The 21606-nt window shown below is 39.0% G+C and overlaps 1 protein-coding gene across 14 annotated transcripts in view; it reads left to right on the forward strand.

The window, feature by feature from the left end:
* The first annotated feature begins 217 nt into the window (after positions 1 to 217).
* The window catches only part of Socs5 (suppressor of cytokine signaling 5), a 61436-nt gene continuing 40047 nt past the window's right edge, over positions 218 to 21606 (forward strand). The window contains exons 1-4 of one of the 14 annotated variants that reach the window (XM_074049624.1): positions 218 to 412; positions 8750 to 8840; positions 10252 to 10322; positions 10798 to 10929. The gene's annotated coding sequence lies outside the window, so the exon portion shown is untranslated. The other 13 variants (XM_074049621.1, XM_074049623.1, XM_074049625.1 and 10 more) reach the window with 13 other exon arrangements.

Below are 21606 nucleotides of genomic sequence, written 5' to 3' on the forward strand. Positions count from 1 at the left end.
GGGACAAAGCTTTCTCCCTGCTCCCACCTCAGGTTGACCTTCCATCTTCAAGCCCACCTCTAGCCCTCCTGCCGCCACGTGATCCTCCTTAATTAAGCCCCGTGACTAACTACCACCGCCCCTTCCCCTCCGGCTGCAGCCCGCTTTGCCCCGCCTCTTGTGACCACGTGACCGCATATCTCCGACCTGACTGGCTCCTCCCTTTCCCCCAGGCCGGACCCAGCCGCCGTCGCTGCTGCCCGACTCCAAAATGGCAGCCGCGCATACCGCGCACCAGACCGGCCGGACCTCCCTGACTCCCAGGCCGCCCCCCTCTAGCTCCCTGCCTCCCTCCTTCGGCCTTCATCTACACGCCTCCGGATTGGCCACTGGGAATCCCGCCCCTCCAAGGCCCCGCCTGCTATTGGTTACGGTAGGCTGCCCTTCAGAGAGGCGTGCCCCCGCCCCCCGCCCCCCGCCCCGGGAGGTATTTTCCATTCCGGTGGGGGTTGAGGGGAGGGGGGAGGGGAGACGGGTGAAAAGGGGGAGGCGGCTGGAGAAAGGGGGTGGGGGCTGGCGGGGGCATCCGGCGGAGCTGGGGTCCCCGGGCTCTGTCCGGATGAAGCGAGGCTGCGCCGGTTGGGCAGTCAAAGGGGACGGGACGCACCGGCGGGCAGGCGGACTCGCCCTCTCCGTGACTGTGCCGTCCGGGTCTGTCCTGCCTGGCCGCAGGTGCCCTGGATGAGGCCGCCTTGCGCGCCCCGGCCGGTGAGTGTCCCTGCGATCGCCCGGCCGGCTGCCAGCCCCCCGACCCCTTTGCTTCTGTCAGCGGCCGCTTCTCTTTGCCCCGGTGCCCGCGTCCGGCGCAGTGCGCCTTCGACCGGCGCCTTGGCATCCCCGCGCAGGCAGCGCCGGTCCCCGGGCCGGGATGGGCCGGCCGGGAAGAGGAAGGCAAGCCCGGGCCGCGCGCCCGTGCACGCCGTGCCGCGCGTAGTGGGAGCTTGCGCGCAGTAGGCTCTCGCTGCGCTCCTGAGGTTGGAGGAAGGTAGGGCACCTAAGGCGAAGGGGGTGGTCCCGGGCTAGTAGGAGGGCGTTCGGCATTGGGGTCGCGGTGGGTCTGAGGGAGGCCACCGGGCGCGGGCTGCAGGAAGGGAGGCAGCGGTCAGGTCACTTGGGGGCTCTGGGGTTTCGACCTGAGGGTCTTCAAGGTCGACGAGGAAAGGTCCCCGGGGAGATGACGGTGGGAAGCGGGCGGCACGGATGCGGGAAGCGACTGGAGCACCTCCGAGGTCCAACCGGAGGTGGTCAGTTGGGGATGCGGAGGCGGGAGCAGCTCCTTGGGCTCTCAGGTGCTGGGGCGCTGGGGTCTCAGCATCCGAGTATTTGAAGCGGGCTGACTTTGTGGAGAGAGCTGCCTTTCAGATGGATGCTGAGAAAGTGTAAGTACATCTTGGTTTGCTTCTGAACTTTGAAGGCTTGGGGAATCGAGTCACGAGGAGGTTTTGACATTTTCTTTTGGCATTCCAACCAAAAGGTGGCTCGCTGCTGGACTTTTGTCAGTGTTCCTTTATTTAATATTATATGTGTATGCCTGATGGTGTTTTCTCAATTACTAGTTTTGCTGCAGATTTTTAAAACTATACCTTGAAATTCTTTGTAGCTGCCTCTCCATCTATACTGGTGGGTTACTTCTTCGCAGTGTAATATTTGGGCTGGACTGTACTGTTATAGTTTGCTACTGAATTTTATTCTAGAAGATTAATGAATAAGCCATGTTTTCTTTTCCTTGCTTGTGTTTCTTTACAAGGTCATGCAAAATTGAATTACATATTCTATAGAGGTATTAAAATATTTGAGGCGTTGAACTGGGAAAAGAGACCTTGGTTAGGTAGAGCCCTAGAAAGCAATCAAGTTTCCTAACATTTGAGAATCTTATATCAGATGCATGGTTTAGTTTTAATAATCTTGTACTTACATAATCTCTTGTGAATGGAGTTAGGACAGAGACAAGAACACCAGGATTAGTTAGTGGCTGTCCGTAGAGTACACCTTTATGGCAGTCCATGGAGGTTTTTCATTTTACTAAAAAGAGTAAGCCAAAAATTGCCCAGCTAGGTCTTTAATCTTTTAAATATTTTTTTAATCCCATGCATTTGTTGAGTATGACTTACAAAAGGAAATATCATTTAATTAGGACACATAATTTAGCAAAATTCTAGATCATAGTTTGCCTTTTAATTAACAATCCAAGAAAACATTTCTACAAAAAAGTGCTAATGTTTTCACTTGGCTTTCTTAGTTCTTGAATAACTAATGGGAAATTATATATTTTTTCTCCTTATTGTCCTTGAATTTTACTATTTGTCCTTAGGGAGAATGTACTGGCATACAAAACAGCAGGCTAAAATATTGAAACTTAACACCTTTTAACATTATAATGGCTTCTACATTATTCACCTTGAGAATCATCTATGGCAAACCAGTTGTATGGAAGGTTTCCCCTTCTGGCCTTGTTTGGATTGGACTATTTTCTCTTATTGTGGAAATAAAAATAATGTTTATTAGCTGTGAAGTAGTGGTAATAACTAAATAGAATGAGAATGGGAAGCTTGGAAAAAAAGATGTATGTGTATGAGTCACATTTCTTTTAGAAACTGGAAGAATAGACCATGGAGATGATTATTTTGTACTTCAGGAAACTAAGGCCCAGAGCAGTTAAAGGACCAGATTCCAGATTGCTATTTACTTCTGGAGCCAAGATTAGTGGGCAGGTCTCTGGGTTCTAGTCCAGAGGGTTTTTTTTTTTTTTTTAAATCACATTCTTATTGTTTATTTCTAAAACATTCTGGTGTCAACTATAAAGAGTTTTGGATTATTTGTGATACTGTACCTTTCTGAGAATGGAGAATTTTGAGTAGAATACTTTTATACATGAAATAATGCAAAACTGGGTGAACTTTTACTTAAAAGTTTAAAACAATTTGTTGTATTACTAATGGAAATGCTGATAGTTCTCTTATTGGAAAGAGACAAACTGTCAGCTAGATTAAAATATTAGATGAGTGTTTTAAAGTAAGCTAGCATTCTATAATTTTATGCTAAAATTAATTGCTTAAAAGAATTTCAGAGTTCAAAAGGCTTTTGTACTTTTAAAGTGGATTATGAGAAAATTACTATTTTCAGTAAGTGTTGAGGTTTTGTATGTTAAAGTGGATCTTAGTACCTTTAAAAAGCAGTAGAATTATATCATAATTATGAAAACATAACTACTATCATAGTTGTAAGAAAGACAGGATTTGTGTCTCAACCACTTTAAGTGAATTTTAGGTACGTGATTTAAGCACTATGTATGTAGGTTTCCTCATCTGTAAAGTGTGGTTATTGAAAGTCCCTGCTTTATAGCACGGGTGAGGATTACCTAGCGCAGTATTAGCCATTATTTTCTATGGTTCACTAGGAATAAATAGGCCCTTGTGTACTCATTTGTTTGCAGTCACTTTCAGACTACAAAAAATTCCCTCTTCCTTAAGGGGCACTTAGTGTTTTGTTTTGTCCTCCTTCCTCTGCTTACTTTTGGCCTTAATTAGGCCTGCATATCATTAAGAGTTAATGTGCCCATTTTTCTGAATATTGTGAGAGATTAAAATATGCCACCCCAAAGTGAGCTTTGTCATATTTCCAGATGGGTATTTGGAGTGGTGGGGTACATAGGAGTAGCTCTGAAAAGCTGTCCTTTACGGGAATAGTTGCATTTGTATAGAGGAAGTCTACATCAGTGAAATAAACCACTATACACACAGGCTTTCTCTGAGGCCCCTTCAAACTGCCTTGTCTGGATCTAGGAAGAAAAATCATATGGATGTTCCCATCTCTTCACATTGCCACAGGATGTCACATACTCTTCTGAGCATGTCACATATCCTCTGGAGCTCCTACCTGAAAGACTTCTATCTGTATCATGAGACAACACTGGTTGATCTTCAGTGCATTTTTTCCCCTCACCCTCCCAAAACCTGTCATCCACCTACATCCTCAACTCCCTATTCTTTCCTGTAGTGCTGAATGCTGTTTGAACTTCAGCTGTTTCCCTCTCCTTTTTTGGGGGGCAATGCAATCCAAGGCCTCAGGCATACTAGGCCTACCTCAGTGCTCCACCACTGTGCTATACCCCAGCCCTGGCACTGTTTTGAGTCTCATATTTTGTGTATTGCCCATAATAAATTTATATGCCATTTTCTCCTGCTAATCTGTCTATTGACAGTTTATTTTAAGACTCAAACTTCAAACCTTGGGGCAGGGGAGGAAAATTCCGTTCCTGTCTACAATGTTATTGAACTACATTTATAGTAGTTTCATTATTCTTGAATGAAAAATGCTAGTAATTATTAGCAGTTATTCTAGGAAATTCAGTGAGTTCTCAAGGCCTTCTGGGTAAACTTAGGAGTTTATCAGGCCTGTTATTAATTGCAGCTCTCTTCTGCCAATGGAACCATGAGAAAGTCATTGAGCCTTGTTTTCTGTTAAGTTTTGTTGTCTATTTAACTTTTAGGTTTTCATGGTAAATTTGTGTAACTCCCAATTTTACAACATAAAGTTCTTTTTAATTTGCTATAACCCGGGTTCAGCTAGTGTTAGGTCCATGTGGTTTGACATATGTCTCAGAGCCATTAATGATGCGTCACCTGAAGCATGGTGGTTTTCTTCTAAGTAGCCTTTGGTTCTGCCTTCTCAGATTTTTTTATTGCCTTTAGAGAATTCTTCCATTTACATTCCTCTTAACTTTGGTTTTCATTCATTTTTGTGGTCATTTCTTCCCATAATATCTTTCCCTTTTGTCAAAATATAACTTACCTGTCACCCAAGAACTTACCTTTTCTATGACTTTTTTGAGTGTATGAGTCAATTCTTTAATCCGTGGTAATGGTGGCAGACATAAGAGAGTTATATAGAGCCATTGAAGTTTATAAGATCATATTTTCTTTCACTGCTAGAGCATTTTAGTGTTTGAAAAGTAAACAACTCCTAATTTTTTGATTATTATAAAGATAATGAAATTATCATAATTTATTGAATTCATGATATGCTTTTGGGAATTTTGTAAAACCAAAACATGCAGAAACCTTCTTTAGGTCTACTATGTAATCTATTTATATGAATAAATTATTTAGTTAAATATGATTTTAGAAGACATCAGAAAATATAACATGTATATGTCACAGTAAAATATAACCAGCCATTGCTCATTTTCTTAGTAGGCTGGAGTTTTCTTTGTAAAATGGCATTGAGAATGGTCTGAGTTGACCATGCACAATACTTTCTTAGCTTTAATGTAGTTGATAGAAAGTGAAAGGGGGAAAAAATGAAGTATTACTCTTGTCCAATTTAATAAATTCTTCATCTGCATCAGCCAAGGGGTAATTAGACTGAATTGTTGACTCATGTTAATGTTGGGTAGTTTTTTTTTTTTTCCTTGAGCAATAAATAGTCTACTTTGTAATGTTTATAAACTTTTGTGATGATTTTTCATTAGCATATGTTAATTATATAGGAGTTTTGTTGTGACATTTCCATACATGCATATAATGTGCTTTGATTGAATTCACCCACTCTATTACTCTTTTCTTATGTCATGTGTGTCCCCCCATTTTTAAACCAACTTTGAATAGATTTAATTCTGTTTTCATACATGTAGGTAAAGCAATTCAATTAAAATCACCCATCAGCCTCTTCTTTCATTCTTCCCCTCCTACTGGTTCCCCTCCCCAAACAGTCCCTGTTTTACACTCATGTCATTCTTTTTATTTCTTTTCCTTTCATTATCATTATTAATAATAATATTATTAGTCTAGAGTCTGGATTTGTTTTTCTCTAGCTTATTTCACTTAACATTTTCTTGCCGCTAACATAATTTCATTCTTCTTTATGGCTGAGTAATGCTCCATCGTGTTTAGTACATTTTCTTTATCCATTCATTGATTGATCGGTGCCTAGGCTGATTCCATAATTTGGCTATTGTGAATAGTGCTGCTATAAACATGGATGTGTGGATATCTCTACTGTATGCTGACTTCAGATAATTGCATTTGAGTAGTTTAAGTGAAAACTAGTTGCCACCTTGTCTCACTTATAGTGAGAAATTCTAAGGAATGATATGAGAGACCATGATGACACTATTATGAAATACAATAAATATACTGAGAGTATATTTTCACAGGTTATTATATGGCATTTAACACTGTGGGAAACCAAAATATGCTACTCCCAAAATATGCTTCTTTGGCATATATCCAGACAGCTATTCAGAGAAGCTGCAGTCACTGGAATAATTCTGAAGAGCTATCCTCTTGTAAAAGAAATTTACACCTGTAAAAGAAATCTACTTAGTAAACAGTGGACACTAGGGGCTTTTTCTGAGGTCCCCTTACCTGCTCCCTAAAGAAGGATCTAAGGAAGATCATACCACAAAAGAGGTTAGAGGACTATACTTCACTTAGAGACTGCCAGCAGGCTATCACCTAGTCTACTGAGGGCAGCTCATATTACCTGAGATTGTATGTACATAACAAGACAGCCTGTTGTTAGCCTTGCATTCCTGCCCCCACTCTCCCATGGCTTGTTGCCACCATGCTCCCCATAAGAAATCTCAAGCCCCTGTTTCTTTCTGTAGCTCTGGATACTATATAAACTTCAATCATCTAGCCCTTCTCCAGTCATATTTTGTCCTGTGCATATGCACATACAGTTTGCTCTTCTTATCCACAGGTTTCTCTCTCTTCTTTCTCTCTCTCTCTGTTTTTTTGAGACAGGGTCTTGTTCTGTAGCCTGTCTGGGCTCCAAGTGGCCTCAGCCTCCAAGTGCTGGAATTACAGACATGTACCACCATGCCTTGCTATCCACAGGTTCTTCATCTATGGCTTCAATATCAGAAAAAAAAATAATGGCTGTACTGACATGAACTGACATTTTTTCCTTGTCATTGTTCCCTAAACAATATAGCATAACAACTATTTATATAACAGTTAGATTGTATTAGATATTATAGAGATGACTTAAAGTATATGGGAGAATATGTATCAGTTATATGCAAATACTGTGTCATTTCTTAATAAAGGACTTGAGCATCTGCAGATGCTAGTATCTTGTGGGAAGAGGTCCTGGAATCAGTCCCCCTCTGATAGTGATGGACCACTGTATATTCTAAATCAAAGGATTGGATCACTAAACATTAAATATAATCCCTGTGGAGAGGTCCAAGCACTTTCTTAAAGTTTAAAATATGCCTATAGCCAAAAGAGAGCTGGTTTAATTACTTACTTAGTCTTTGGCTATTAACATGAGACTGCATTCTAACCCCATTACCCTTCAGGTGATGAGTGCTAGTACCAGTTTTATTTAACATTTCTATAAATGATTTAAAAGATAGACTGTCAGTGAAAGTTGCCAGATTTGTTGCTTACTTCTTGTGCTGTTCCAGGTAGTTAAAAGCCAAGCCAACAAAGAGAAGCTACAGGAACTCATCCTTTGATGAGTTTTCATATGGCAGAGAACAAGATAATGCATTTAGGAGAATATATTCCAAGTTATATTTATAGGACCTGAGTTGTGACCAGGAAGGGGATGATCCAGAGTTATGTAGATGACTTCCTTGAAGGCATTTATTGTAGTTTGCTTCTGGATCAGAAAGACCAAGAATGTGTTGAGGCTGTTGGGCATGGTTCTAAATACAAAAATAGTGTTTGACACAAAAACAGATGTTCAAAAGGATTACCATTTTTAACTTTGTTATGTTCTAGGCTAAGTGATTTATTTACAGCCATTCCTTCATTTAATTCTCTTAACAGTTCTGAAAGGCAGATGGAATTATCTAGTTTCGTAGAAGAGTAGTTTAATCAGAGACAAATCCAATATATTGTGGATTTGGGACTACCACTCTAGACTTTTGAGTGTTAATCCTGAACATTTCCCAGGATATTGGGAGCTATCTCCTAAAACTTCTGATTGTTTAATTGAGGGATTACAAAGTACTTTTTTAACTCTCTGCTGTGTTCTGCTTTGGATGTCATTTCTACAAGGATGTTAATCTGCATACCTGGAGAGAAATTAGAGACATTCTTTTAATCCTTTTTTTGGTCTAGTTATTATGGCATATGGCACAGGAGTATCCAAAGTTCAAGGCCAGACTGGGCTACATAGTGAGACCCTGTCTCAAAAAAAAGCAAAAATCAAGAAAACAAACTATTCTTCTTTTTTTAGGAAAGCTAGGGATGTTTTGCTGTGCATTTGAGATTGATAAATCAATTCTGGCTACCCATAAAACATTTCTCCCTTTGCCTTTATAAAGTGCTAGAACATTAATGCTGATTAATAAAGGTAACATTAATTAACAAGGAAAATGTTGTTTAGTAGAAAAGGTCACCAGGAGCACAGATCAGGATTCTTACAAAATGGTGAGGTGTGCACAGGAAATTAATGTGAGTCAACTCCCTGTATAGCTATCCTTATCTCAACCAGCAAAAACCCTTGTTCCTTCCTATTATTGCTTATACTCTCTCTTCAACAAAATTAGAGATAAGGGCAAAATAGTTTCTGTCGGGTACTGAGGGGGTTGGGGGGGAGAGGAAGGGGGCAGAGTGGGTGGTAAGGGAGGGGGTGGGGGCAGGGGGGAGAAATGACCCAAGCCTTGTATGCACATATGAATAATAAAACAATAAAAAAAATGGTGAGGTGAAAAACATTATGGTAGTATTGAAACATTATTTCTTATTCTTAGAATAGAGGAAATCTTGACCTGTGTCTTTAGAGATGAACAAGTGAAGAGGAATTGTTGGAGTTACAGGCAGGGGGAATCATAGCTTTATTAGGTGAGTCATTGAATCTTTTTGAACTATAGTTTCATCAGAATTGATAAAATATAAGAAAGTACTAAGGGCAGCATTCACTATATTCTTTAATATGTATACACATACATACTATTATGTTTTATGTATGTATGTGTATATATATATATATATTTGCTGATTTTTAGAATCCTAGAAATTGAATTTGTAAGGAACAAGTAAGTATATATGAAAATGACTGGTAAATTTTAAATGCTGTACAAATGAGAATGATAGAGGAATATTGATGATCCTGTGAAGGGTAGATAACAAGAGTACAGTGAAAACTTAGGTGACCAGAGAAAAGAAGAAGAAAAACAACAAGTGGGGAAAAGAGATATTAAAGATCAAAGACAGGAAAAAAACAGTTGTGAAGAAAATTGGATTGTAATTTTATTTTGCCTATAGTAGGTCATAAGTGTATAATTGAAAATTTTTAATAATTTGCTGCAAGGAAGAACTCAGCAGTAGTTGAAACTTTCCCCACCTATCCCTTTAGTCTACATTGACCATATTAGTAAGTCCACAAAAATAGGCTTAGTTAATGGCTTTAAATAGTATAAGGGTGCTCATAAAAATAAGCTGGACTGACTTACTGTTTATTCTGGATTATTAAAAATGAAAGGGTAGAGTGTGTTTAAGGAGAAGGGTAAAGTGTAAGCCTTCTAAATGAATGTAAAAGAAAACTAAGAAATCAAGCTGGGTGTCGGAGGCTCACACCTGTAATCCTAGGTGCTTGGGAGGCTGAGACTGGGAGGATTGAGGTTTCAGGCCAGCCTGGGCAAATACTTCTCGAGACTCCATCTCCAAAATACGAGACCAAAATGGACTGGAGGTGTGGCTTAAATGGTAGGGCACCTGTTTTGTAAGTGTGAAGCCCTGAGTTCAAACTCCAGTCTCACCAAAAAAAAAAAAAAGAAAAAAAATTTGGAAATTAGACTAGGACCAAGGTAGAATGGGAAAAAATTGTGAAAATCTTGTATGCCATAATAGGAGTTTGGATTTTTATAGGTGGGGAAGTGACATAGTTTTGTGTTTTAGAAAATTGATCATAGCAGTTAATGAATAGAAAGGTCTGTAGGAGAAGAGATTGGAGACATTTATTCACCAAATAATTATTGGACAAACAATACATACAACAAAACGAGTGAATGCAGCAATTCTGACCTCAGGTAGGTAGATTATAGTCAAGGATGCCATTTAAGGCTCTCCCTTAGTTCAGGAAGATTATATGTGAATTAAGGAATTTGTGGTGGGAATGGAAATGAGACCCGGTTTCAAAGAAATGTAGGAGTTCAAGTCTCCAGACTTAGTGTTGGAGGTGACAGAAGTTGGTGTTCAAGTTTGGAGGTGGGAATACTCAGTTTGCATTCAGATGAGTACTTATGCTTTTTAGATAAGCAGTGATACGACCAAGATACGAGATGAACATGCAGATCTGGATCAGGAGACCGGTCAGATTTATAGGTAAGATTTGGAAGGCATATAGCTTATAGTTGAAAATCATGAGATTTGACTCATGACATTTCTAAATGATAATACATTTAGAACAAGAAAATAACTGATACTACTGACACTTAATTCAATAGTAAACACTTTAAAATATTTACTTATTACTACTGCCAAGGAAAGCTGCCACTTAGCTTTATTTAAAAAATGTAGAAATGCTAATAAAAACCCAAAATATTTTAGAGTCCTTGAAACAGTGTATTAGTGTCTAGCTAACCAGTTTATACAGGGGATTGTTACAGGTTGTACTTCCTTATTCCTCTCCTAGAGTTCGTTTTTGAATCCTTTTTTGCTTTCTTGGGCTGGTGAAGTAGTCCAAACTGAGACTGAAGCTTGAAGGCTTTTTTCAAATCTACTCCAAAGCGTCACTAAGTCACCAGTTTTTATTTTTTGTTTGTTTGTTTGTCTGTCTCTTTCTTTCCTACCCCTCTAGCCCTTTAGAGCTTAAGGTCCTGGCAACTCAAAGAGGAAAAAGTAAAAATAGCACAAGAGGAAGTACCCTGAAGAGAGCTGTAACTTTGCACTTCTCCCTCAAAGGTTCACCCTAAGCTAGGGAATGGAGTTGGTGAGTCATTAAGATGGGATGTCCAATTTCAGTAAATAAATATATCTATTAAGAGCAAGATCTTCTAGTGCTGAGGGGAGTGTGGAAAGAATCTAAGTTAGGTTATTGAGCACTTAGTGGAAAAGATGAGTTTTTGGTTCAGCTTTAAAGGTAGAAAGACAAGACTATGCAGAGAAAATAAAAATAGTACTCTTAAGAGGTAGGGAAAACAGAATCAAGAAGGTAGAACATTCAGGAAAAAAGCAAAGGAACGGGCAAACAGGATTCCATATCTAAAGTGCATAGTTTGAGTTGGGATTAATAAGAAATTAGGGTAGTTAGATGAGTGAAGACTGTTAGCCATCTTTTCCCTTTCACTGTAACAAAATACCTGAATTTATTTGTAGGGAGAGACGGTTTCTTTTGGCTCACAGTTTTAGAGGTTCTAGTCCGTGACTGACTGACCCAATTGCTTTAGGTCCGTAGTGAGGCAGGACATTGTGGTGGGAGCATGTGGCAGAGCAAAATTGCTCATTTCATGACCAGAAAGCAAGAAACAGACAGAGCAGGGTCCCATAATTGCCCTTGAGGGCATATTTCTTAGTGACCTAAGGACTTCCCTCAAGGCTCCATATCTTAAAGGTTCCACCACCTCCCTACTGCGCCACATTGGGGACCAAGCCTTTAATATACAGGCCTTTGAGGGACACTAAAGATCCAAAGTATGATTTTGGATTTTGATTTGGGATTAGTAAGAAATTAGAGTATTACATGATTAAAGACTAAAATTTGGAATTGGAACTCCTTGAAGCACATAAATAGAAAATTAAACACAAATGGAGGCGGTAATGTAACTTAAATACCAATTGAGTGCTTAAATGACAACTGTTACATAGTTTATAATGAATATAGCAGTGATTAATTAATTTATATACAATCTTTTTGTTTTCTTATTATGTAATTCTGTAAAAGTGATTCTCAAACTTTCTTGGACTTAGGAATTATATGAGCCTCTTATTTAAAATAATAAAGTTTTCACAATACCTGACTTCAAACTATATTACAAAGCAATAACAATAAAAACAGCATGGTACTGGCACAAAAACAGACATGAAGACCAGTGGAACAGAATAGAGGATCCAGATATGAAGCCACACAACTATGAGCAACTTATCTTTGACAAAGGAGCTAAAAATATACGATGGAGAAATAGCAGCCTCTTCAACAAAAACTGCTGGGAAAACTGGTTAGCAGTCTGCAAAAAACTGAAACTAGATCCATGTATATCACCCTATACCAAGATTAACTCAAAATGGATCAAGGATCTTAATATCAGACCCCAAACTCTTAAGTTGATACAAGAAAGAGTAGGAAATACTCTGGAGTTAGTAGGTATAGGTAAGAACTTTCTCAATGAAACCCCAGCAGCACAGCAACTAAGAGATAGCATAGATAAATGGGACCTCATAAAACTAAAAAGCTTCTGTTCATCAAAAGAAATGGTCTCTAAACTGAAAAGAACACCCACAGAGTGGGAGAAAATATTTGCCAACTATACATCAGACAAAGGACTGATAACCAGAATATACAGGGAACTTAAAAAACTAAATTCTCCCAAAACTAATGACCCAATAAAGAAATGGGCAGGTGAACTAAACAGAACTTTCTCAAAAGAAGAAATTCAAATGGCCAGAAAACACATGAAAAAATGCTCACCATCTCTAGCAATAAAGGAAATGCAAATTAAAACCACACTAAGATTCCACCTCACCCCTGTTAGAATAGCCATCATCAGCAACACCACCAACAACAGGTGTTGGCGAGGATGCGGGGGAAAAAGGAACCCTCTTACACTGTTGGTGGGAATGTAGACTAGTACAACCACTCTGGAAAAAAATTTGGAGGCTACTTAAAAAGCTGGACATCGATCTACCATTTGATCCAGCAATACCACTCTTGGGGATATACCCAAAAGACTGTTACTCCAGAGGCACCTGCACATTCATGTTTATTGCGGCACTATTCACAATAGCCAAGTTATGGAAACAGCCAAGATGCCCCAGCACTGACGAATGGATTAAGAAAATGTGGTATCTATACACAATGGAATTTTATGCAGCCATGAAGAAGAACGAAATGTTATCATTCGCTGGTAAATGGATGGAATTGGAGAACATCATTCTGAGTGAGGTTAGCCTGGCTCAAAAAACCAAAAATCGTATGTTCTCCCTCATATGTGGACATTAGATCAAGGGCAAACACAACAAGGGGATTGGACTATGAGCACATGATAAAAGCTTTAGCACACAAGGGAGGGGTGAGGATAGGTAAGACACCTAAAAAACTAGCTAGCATTTGTTGCCCTTAATGCAGAGAAACTAAAGCAGATACCTTAAAGCAACTGAGGCCAATAGGAAAAGGGGACCAGGAACTAGAGAAAAGGTTAGATTAAAAAGAATTAACCTAGAAGGTAACACCCACGCACAGGAAATCAATGTGAGTCAATGCCCTGTATAGCTATCCTTATCTCAACCAGCAAAACCCCTTGTTCCTTCCTATTATTGCTTATACTCTCTCTACAACAAAATTAGAGATAAGGGCAAAATAGTTTCTGCTGGGTATTGAGGGGGGGAGCGGGAGGGGGTGGAGTGGGTGGTAAGGGAGGGGGTGGAGTGGGTGGTAAGGGAGGGGGTGGGGGCAGGGGGGAGAAATAAACCAAGCCTTGTATGCACATATGAATAATAAAAGAAAAATGAAAAAAAAAAAAAAGAAATGGTCTCTAAACTGAAGAGAACACCCACAGAGTGGGAGAAAATATTTGCCAATTATACAACAGACAAAGGACTGATAACCAGAATATATAGGGAACTTAAAAAACTAAATTCTCCCAAAACTAATGACCCAATAAAGAAATGGGCACGTGAACTAAACAGAACTTTCTCAAAAGAAGAAATTCAAATGGCCAGAAAACACATGAAAAAATGCTCACCATCTCTAGCAATAAAGGAAATGCAAATTAAAACCACACTAAGATTCCACCTCACCCCTGTTAGAATAGCCATCATCAGCAACACCACCAACAACAGGTGTTGGCGAGGATGCAGGGAAAAAGGAACCCTCTTACACTGTTGGTGGGAATGTAGACTAGTACAACCACTCTGGAAAAAAATTTGGAGGCTACTTAAAAAGCTGGACATCGATCTACCATTTGATCCAGCAATACCACTCTTGGGGATATACCCAAAAGACTGTTACTCCAGAGGCACCTGCACATCCATGTTTATTGCGGCACTATTCACAATAGCCAAGTTATGGAAACAGCCAAGATGCCCCAGCACTGACGAATGGATTAAGAAAATGTGGTATCTATACACAATGGAATTTTATGCAGCCATGAAGAAGAACGAAATGTTATCATTCGCTGGTAAATGGATGGAATTGGAGAACATCATTCTGAGTGAGGTTAGCCTGGCTCAAAAAACCAAAAATCGTATGTTCTCCCTCATATGTGGACATTAGATCAAGGGCAAACACAACAAGGGGATTGGACTATGAGCACATGCTAAAAGCGAGAGCACACAAGGGAGGGGTGAGGATAGGTAAGACACCTAAAAAACTAGCTAGCATTTGTTGCCCTTAACGCAGAGAAACTAAAGCAGATACCTTAAAGCAACTGAGGCCAATAGAAAAAGGGGACCAGGAACTAGAGAAAAGGTTAGATCAAAAAGAATTAACCTAGAAGGTAACACCCACGCACAGGAAATCAATGTGAGTCAATGCCCTGTATAGCTATCCTTATCTCAACCAGCAAAACCCCTTGTTCCTTCCTATTATTGCTTATACTCTCTCTACAACAAAATTAGAGATAAGGGCAAAATAGTTTCTGCTGGGTATTGGGGCGGGGGAGCGGGAGGGGGTGGAGTGGGTGGTAAGGGAGGGGGTGGGGGCAGGGGGGAGAAATGAACCAAGCCTTGTATGCACATATGAATAATAAAAGAAAAATGAAAAAAATAAAATAAAATAAAATAATAAAGTTCTAGCCTCCTCCCTCCACCTTAAAATTCTGGTTCCCTAAGTTAGGAACAGGGCCCAGGTTATTGTGATGCATGTGGTCCACAGACCAAACTTTGGGCAGTACTGTTCTAGAGAGTGAGCAGAAAGTAAGAAGATAACGTTTCAATTTTAAGTTATTGTTTGCCTTTTTTAAAATAAGAGACAGAGGCATAATTAACATATAATGAAATACATAGATGTTGTGTTCAGTTCCAAACACTTTGACAATTAATATATTCATGTAATTCATAATTTCCATCACCCCAGAAGGATTCCTTGTGTCTCTTCCTATACACTTATTGTTGTCTTTTCCTTTCCATATCTGCAACAGCTGTTCTGATTTCTTTCACTAGAATTCCATGTAAGTGGAGTAATGTAATATGTATTGGCTTCATTTGATCAATATAATGTTTTTGAGGTTCATCCATGTTAGATGTGATAGTAGTTTCTTTCCTTTTTGTTTCAGGTGAGTATTTCTTTGTATGGATATTATTATTGTGGAAAGGGTTGTTTCTGATTTTTAGCTGTTAAGAATAAAGCTGCTATCAACATTCTTGTTCCTGTCTTTTTGTGACATGTGTGAAAACTTGAATGAATATTTAGAAGTGGAACTGCTGGATTAGAGGATAAATGTGTAGAACAGGTTCTGAGATGGATTTCCTGTTTTATGCTGTCATGGTTAATCTTAATTGCCATCTTGGTCGGATTGAAAAGCACCTAGGGGATTAGTAAAGCATACCTCTCAATGAGTCTGTGAAGGCATGTCCAGAGAGTATAACTAAGGGGTGGGGACCCATGCTGAATGTTGTGGCATCACTGCATAGACTGGGGACCCCGCATGGAATAGAAAGCGAGAAAGGAGAGATCCAGATAATGCAGGCATTCTTTTTCTCTGTGTGGGCTGCTATGCTGTTAACTGCCTGCTTTGCCATGCTCTTCCATTCGTGATGGACTGAAACTTCTGAAACCATGAGCTAAAGTAAATACTTGTCTCATAAGTTGTTTTCTTCAGGTATTTGGTCACAGCCACATAAAACCAACTAATACTTCCACAGACAATCCAATCCACTTATGAGCAACTACTTAATTCACAGGTTACTAAAGCTCTTGACTATTTTTCTTCCAGTCTTTTGTTGTGTTGCCCTGTCTTCAAGTTGTTTTTTTTTTTAACTTCTCCTTTATCTAATTTGCTTTTATGCTTGTCCAGTTAATTTTTTATATTAGATACCTTTTTTTTCAGTTCTAAAATTTCTGTAGTGGAGAGCTCAAGGTATAGCTCAAGTGGTAGAGCACCTGCCTAGCAGACATGAAGTCCAGCACCACCCAAAAATAATATTTCTCTCTGGTTCCTTTTTTCTGTGTATGGTTTCTCCTCTCAATTGAGATTTTTCCTGGTTTTATTCATTATGTTCATGTTTTTTATAATGCTTTTCTATTAGCTGTTTTAAGATCTTTGTATTCAAATTCCTCTTCTGCCTCTCATATCTGAATCCTGATTATAGGCTATCATCTCTTCTCTCCCCACCCTGCAGCACTGGGGTTTGAACTCGGCCTCATGCTTGCTAGGTATACACCCTTTCCACTTGAGCCACTCCTTTTAATGGGTTTTTTTGAGTTAGGATCTCAAGAACTATTTGCCTGGAGCTAGCTTCGAACCACATACTCATGATCTCTGTCTCTAGGAATACAGGCATGAGCCACTAGCACCTGGCTTCATTTCTTTTTTCTTATGTCTGGTAATTTTTTTTTATGGATTTTATGATGTTGAGTGTCTTTTGGGAGGTTTTTTTTTTTTTTTTTGAGTTTTCTTCTGGCAAGTAGTTTGTTTATGGATCAACTTGATCTCTAAAGTTTTTTTTTTTAGGGTTTTTTGGTTTGGGGTTTTTGTTTACATTGGCTTTTGGTTTAGGGCTGGATTGGACCCACCAGTGTGTTCATTAACCCTAGCTGTCTCTTCAACCCAGCTGATAGGGACCAAATGATCCTGGCTCTCTTTGAACTCTTTTTAAGTTTTTTGAGAGCTAGCCAGTATTTGTTATTTTGGGGGCATTTCTTTCTGTCTAGTCTTGTGGAGTGATATACCACACATACGCAGATGGGATTTGTATTTATCCAGAAACTCAAGAAGATCTCTTTTGTAGAATTTTGGGAACATTTTCTTCTCAAAAAGCTTCTTTCTCTGTATTTTTTTTTTCAATACTTTAAAATCATCATTTCAGGGTGGGGGCAGGGGGGAGAAATAAACCAAGCCTTGTATGCACATATGAATAATAAAAGAAAAATTAAAAAAAAAAAAAATAAAAAATAAAAAAAAAAAAAAAAAAAAAAAAGGGCTGGTGGAGTGGCTCAAGATGTAGTCCCTGAGTTCAAGCCCCAGTACTGCAAAAAAAAAAAATAAAATCATCATTTCATCTTCTTCCAGCCTAGATTGTTTCTGATAACTCAGTAGTAATTCTTACCATCATTCACTTGGTATAATTAATGTGTCTCCTTTTCTTCTCTAATTGCTTTAAAGATTTCTTTTTTTATCTTTTGTTGGCAGTTTTATTAATTCTAGGATTAGCTTAGCCTTAAATACAAAGGCATGGCTTTACTGGGGTTTCTATTGAATGCATGAGGTGGTCAGAGAGATCTCTCCACTCTAGCTGCTAGGACCTTAACATCATCCACATCTTTGCAAACTTGGGTTAGTTGTTCATTCCCCACGTATTGTTCTCATGGCTTTGTGGAGTACTGTCTTGTGGATATGCAACACACCTTAGTCTCCAGGTAGTCAGGAAATATTGCTACAGATATCTGAAACATTTTTGCTGTGTAGGAGCCTTCTATTTTTCAGACCCTCAAATTTCAGCAGCCTCAATAGTTTTACACTTCAAGCTCTATTTCTGTAGCTCAATGAGATTTCTGTGCTTTTTTTTGGAGGGATGGGAGTGGGTGAGGGGGAGTTTCTCTTCCCTATGGCATAAGCATAAATGCCAGGACATTTGTGATTCTTTGTTTCTCTTCTCTCAGTAAGCAAAATCCCATATTGCCTGTTATTTAACATCTAAAAATAATATTTCATATGTAGTCTTCTTGACTTATGATGCAGTTACGTCCCAGTAAAACTCACTGTAAGTTGAAAATATTGTCAAGTCAAAAATGCATTTAAGAAGCTAGGTGGCTCATGGCTGTATTCCTAGCTACTCAGAAGGCAGAGATCAGGAGGATCGTAATTCGAGGCCAGCCCAGGGGAATACTTTATGAGATCCTATCTTGAAAATACCCAACACAAAAAAAAGGTCTGGTGGAGTGGCTCAAGTGGTAGAACACCTGCCTAGCAAGTGTGAGAGGCCTTGAGTTCAAGCCCTAGTACCACCAAAAGAAAAAAAAATGAATTTAAGGGTTGAGATGATGTAGCTCAGTGGCAGAGCACTTGCATAGTATATGCAAAGGCCCCAGATTCGATCTCTAACACCACAAAAAATATGCATTTAATATACCTAACTTTACTGACCATCATCGTAGCTTACTAGCACAGCACACTGGAGTGTAGGCTATTCACCATTGAGCTCGTGTGGCTTTTGGGGAGCTGCAGCTTGACGCTGCTGTCCGGCATCTGGAGAGTATTGCACTGCATAGCACAAGCCTGGGGAAAGACCCGGATTCCAAGTATGGACTTTTCTGAATGTGAAACCGTGGCACTTTGATACCATTGTTAAGTCAAGAAATCATGAATTGAAGCATCATAAGTTAGGAACCATCTGTACTACCTAAGTTATGGTTGTTCATAGAGATCTAGCCTGATACCAGTTACACCTCTATTGTAACTGGATATGAAAATACAAAAGTTTATTTTAATTTTTCTTATATTTAAGAAGTTTAAGTTTTGGTGTCTCATACTTTTTAGAGTATGACTTTATTTTTTAGAATTAAATCTTTTAATTTTCAAGCAATATAAGAGAGGTACAGGAAAGAAATTTTATTCTTGTTGTTTTGTTTATTTTTTCTTGAGACAGGGTCTCACTATGTAGCCAGACTGCCCTCTGCCTCCCCAGTATATTACATGCTCAGCTTAAGAAAGTTTTTAAAGTAGGAAAATGATTTCAGAGCTCAAGAGTTCACAAGTTTTCTGAGCATCATTTCAGTTTTTATTGCAAATACATAAAAGGATAATTTTAGTTAAAGTTTTATAATTTGTTAAACAAAATCAATTCAGGAAAAATTGCTCAACCATAGGTAAATGTTTATTCACTACAAGACCTGTTTCTTCTGAAAGATTTTCTTCTAAGTTTAAGAAAAAAAATTATAGCCGAGTGCCGGTGACTTATACCTGTAATCATAGCTACTCAGGAGGCAGAGATCAGGAGGATCGTGGTTCAAGGCTACCTGAGCAAATAGCTTGAGAGAACCTATCTTGAAAATACCCAACACAAAAAAACAGCTGGTGAAGTGGCTCATGGTGTAAGCCCTGAATTCAAACCCCAGAACCAAAAAAAAAGATTATAGAAGAAGTGTAAATGGTTAGTGATTATGTCGTGCTCCAATAGGTCTTTCATGTAAGAGTCAAATGTGACATACATACATTGGTGCATCTTTCTAAATGGAAATTTGGCAATATTCAGAATCCTTAAATTGTTCATACCCTTTGCCCTAAATTCTGTTTTTAGGAGTTATTCTAGGGAAATAAGGACACACAAATATGTATGTGTTACTCATTACAATGGTATTTATAATGTTATAACATTTAGAAACCTCTTAAATGATTAAAGTATGTATAGCTGTGTAACCAAATACCATGAAACGATTACAAATCGTATTCCTTAAAATTTCTGTTTAATGTTACAATTATAATAAAAATAATTGGCAGGAAATAAAAACTCATGGATTTTAGGATGTTTAAGGGTGTAGCAAAATGTTCACAATACAGTGAGTAAAAAAGTAGAATGAAGCTGAGTGGCTCACATTTATCATCCTAGCTACTTGGGAGGCGGAGAACAGGAGCATCATGGTTCAAGGCCAGCCTGGGCAAAAAGTTCCTGAGATTCCACCTCACCCAATAACTGGCTGCACTCAGTGATAGGAGCCTGGTCCCAGCTACATGGAAAGTGTTAGTAGGCAGACCAGGATCCATAAAGCAAGACCCTATACAAAATAAAACAAATGCTAAAAGAACTGGAGTCATGATTCAGGTGGCAAGAGTGCCTGCCTGACAATTGTAAGGTCCTGAGTTTCAAACGCTAGTACCTCAAAAAAAAAAAAAAAAAGACAAAGTAGGATGATACTTTTGAGTTTCTTAAAAAGGAAACATTTATTTTAAAAAATAGGATGTAATAATATATGCTAACTTTGAATAGTTAGATATAGGTAATTTTTCCATCATCTCATACTATGGAATATTTTTTATATTTTCTACAATAAGCATGTACTATATTTATAGTTATCCAAAAAATGACATGCTTTAATTTTTGAAATTCTGATAAAATTAATGATTAGGAGAATGAAGACAGGATTGAAGTGAGTTTTACTTATTATCTTGATGCCTTTTTTCCAGTTTTGGTATTTGGTTACACGCTATACTCATACTTTAGTGAACTCTTCCTACCTTCCTTCCTTCTTTCCTCCCTCTATCCCTCCCTCCCTCCTTCCTTCCTACGGAGCTGGGTTTTGAACTCAGGGCCTGCACTGTGAGCCACTCCACCAGCCCTTTTTTGTGATGGTTTTTTTTCGAGATAGGGTCTGGCGCACTATTTGCCTAGGCTGGCTTTGAACCTGTGATCCTCCTTATCTCTGCCTCCTGAGTACCTAGGATTACAGGCATGGGCCATTGGCACCCAATGTGAACTTTATTTTTATAGATCCAATAGACAGTTATGCTTTTATGTGTAATATGTATTCTAAACTTTTCCCAAACTAAGGCAATTCCCATGTTTCAAATTCTGAGTTTCTATCAAGTACCTCTTTATACACTTGAAGAGTTTTAATATTGTAGCCACTGTTATTGCTCCCCTCCATGCAGGTGGGATGTTAAAGAAAGAATGGAAGTCATAGTCTTTGGTTTTCTAAATAAAATATATATGCCATCTCTATCCCTGACATCAAGCATATGGACCTAGTGCTCTTCAGGAAGTCGTTGTAGTGACTCAGCTTCACACATTTTGATATGTATAGAACATGTTAGAAATCCAGAGAAGAAAATTATATTTAAGAGATAAAGGAATTTTGCAGTTAATGAGCAAAGAAATAGACTCCAGGAAGGCACCATTCATTCAGAAAATGACTTTAACATAAATGCTGTAGACTTTTTTCCTCAAAAATTATAGATCCAGAAACTCATTGTAGTTGGGGGAATCAATTTCATTCTAAGCAAACTTAGAAAAGACTAATGTAGAGCTGGGCATGGTAGCTCATATCTGTGATCGCAGCTATTCGGAGGTAGTGATCAGGAAGATTTCAGTCCACGGCCAGCCTGGGAAAAAAGTTAGTGAGATCCCCATCTCAACCAATAAAGCTTTGCTTGGTGGCCTGTGCCTTTCATCTCAGCTACTTGGGAGGCATAGGTAGGAGGATTATGATTTAGCGTGGGCTGGCAAAAACACAAAATCCTATTAGAAAATAACTAAAGTAAAAAGGGCTGGGGGTGTGGCTCAGTGGTAGGGCACTTTT

This window comes from Castor canadensis, chromosome 12 (genome assembly GCF_047511655.1).
Source record: "Castor canadensis chromosome 12, mCasCan1.hap1v2, whole genome shotgun sequence".
Lineage (NCBI taxonomy): Eukaryota > Metazoa > Chordata > Mammalia > Rodentia > Castoridae > Castor > Castor canadensis.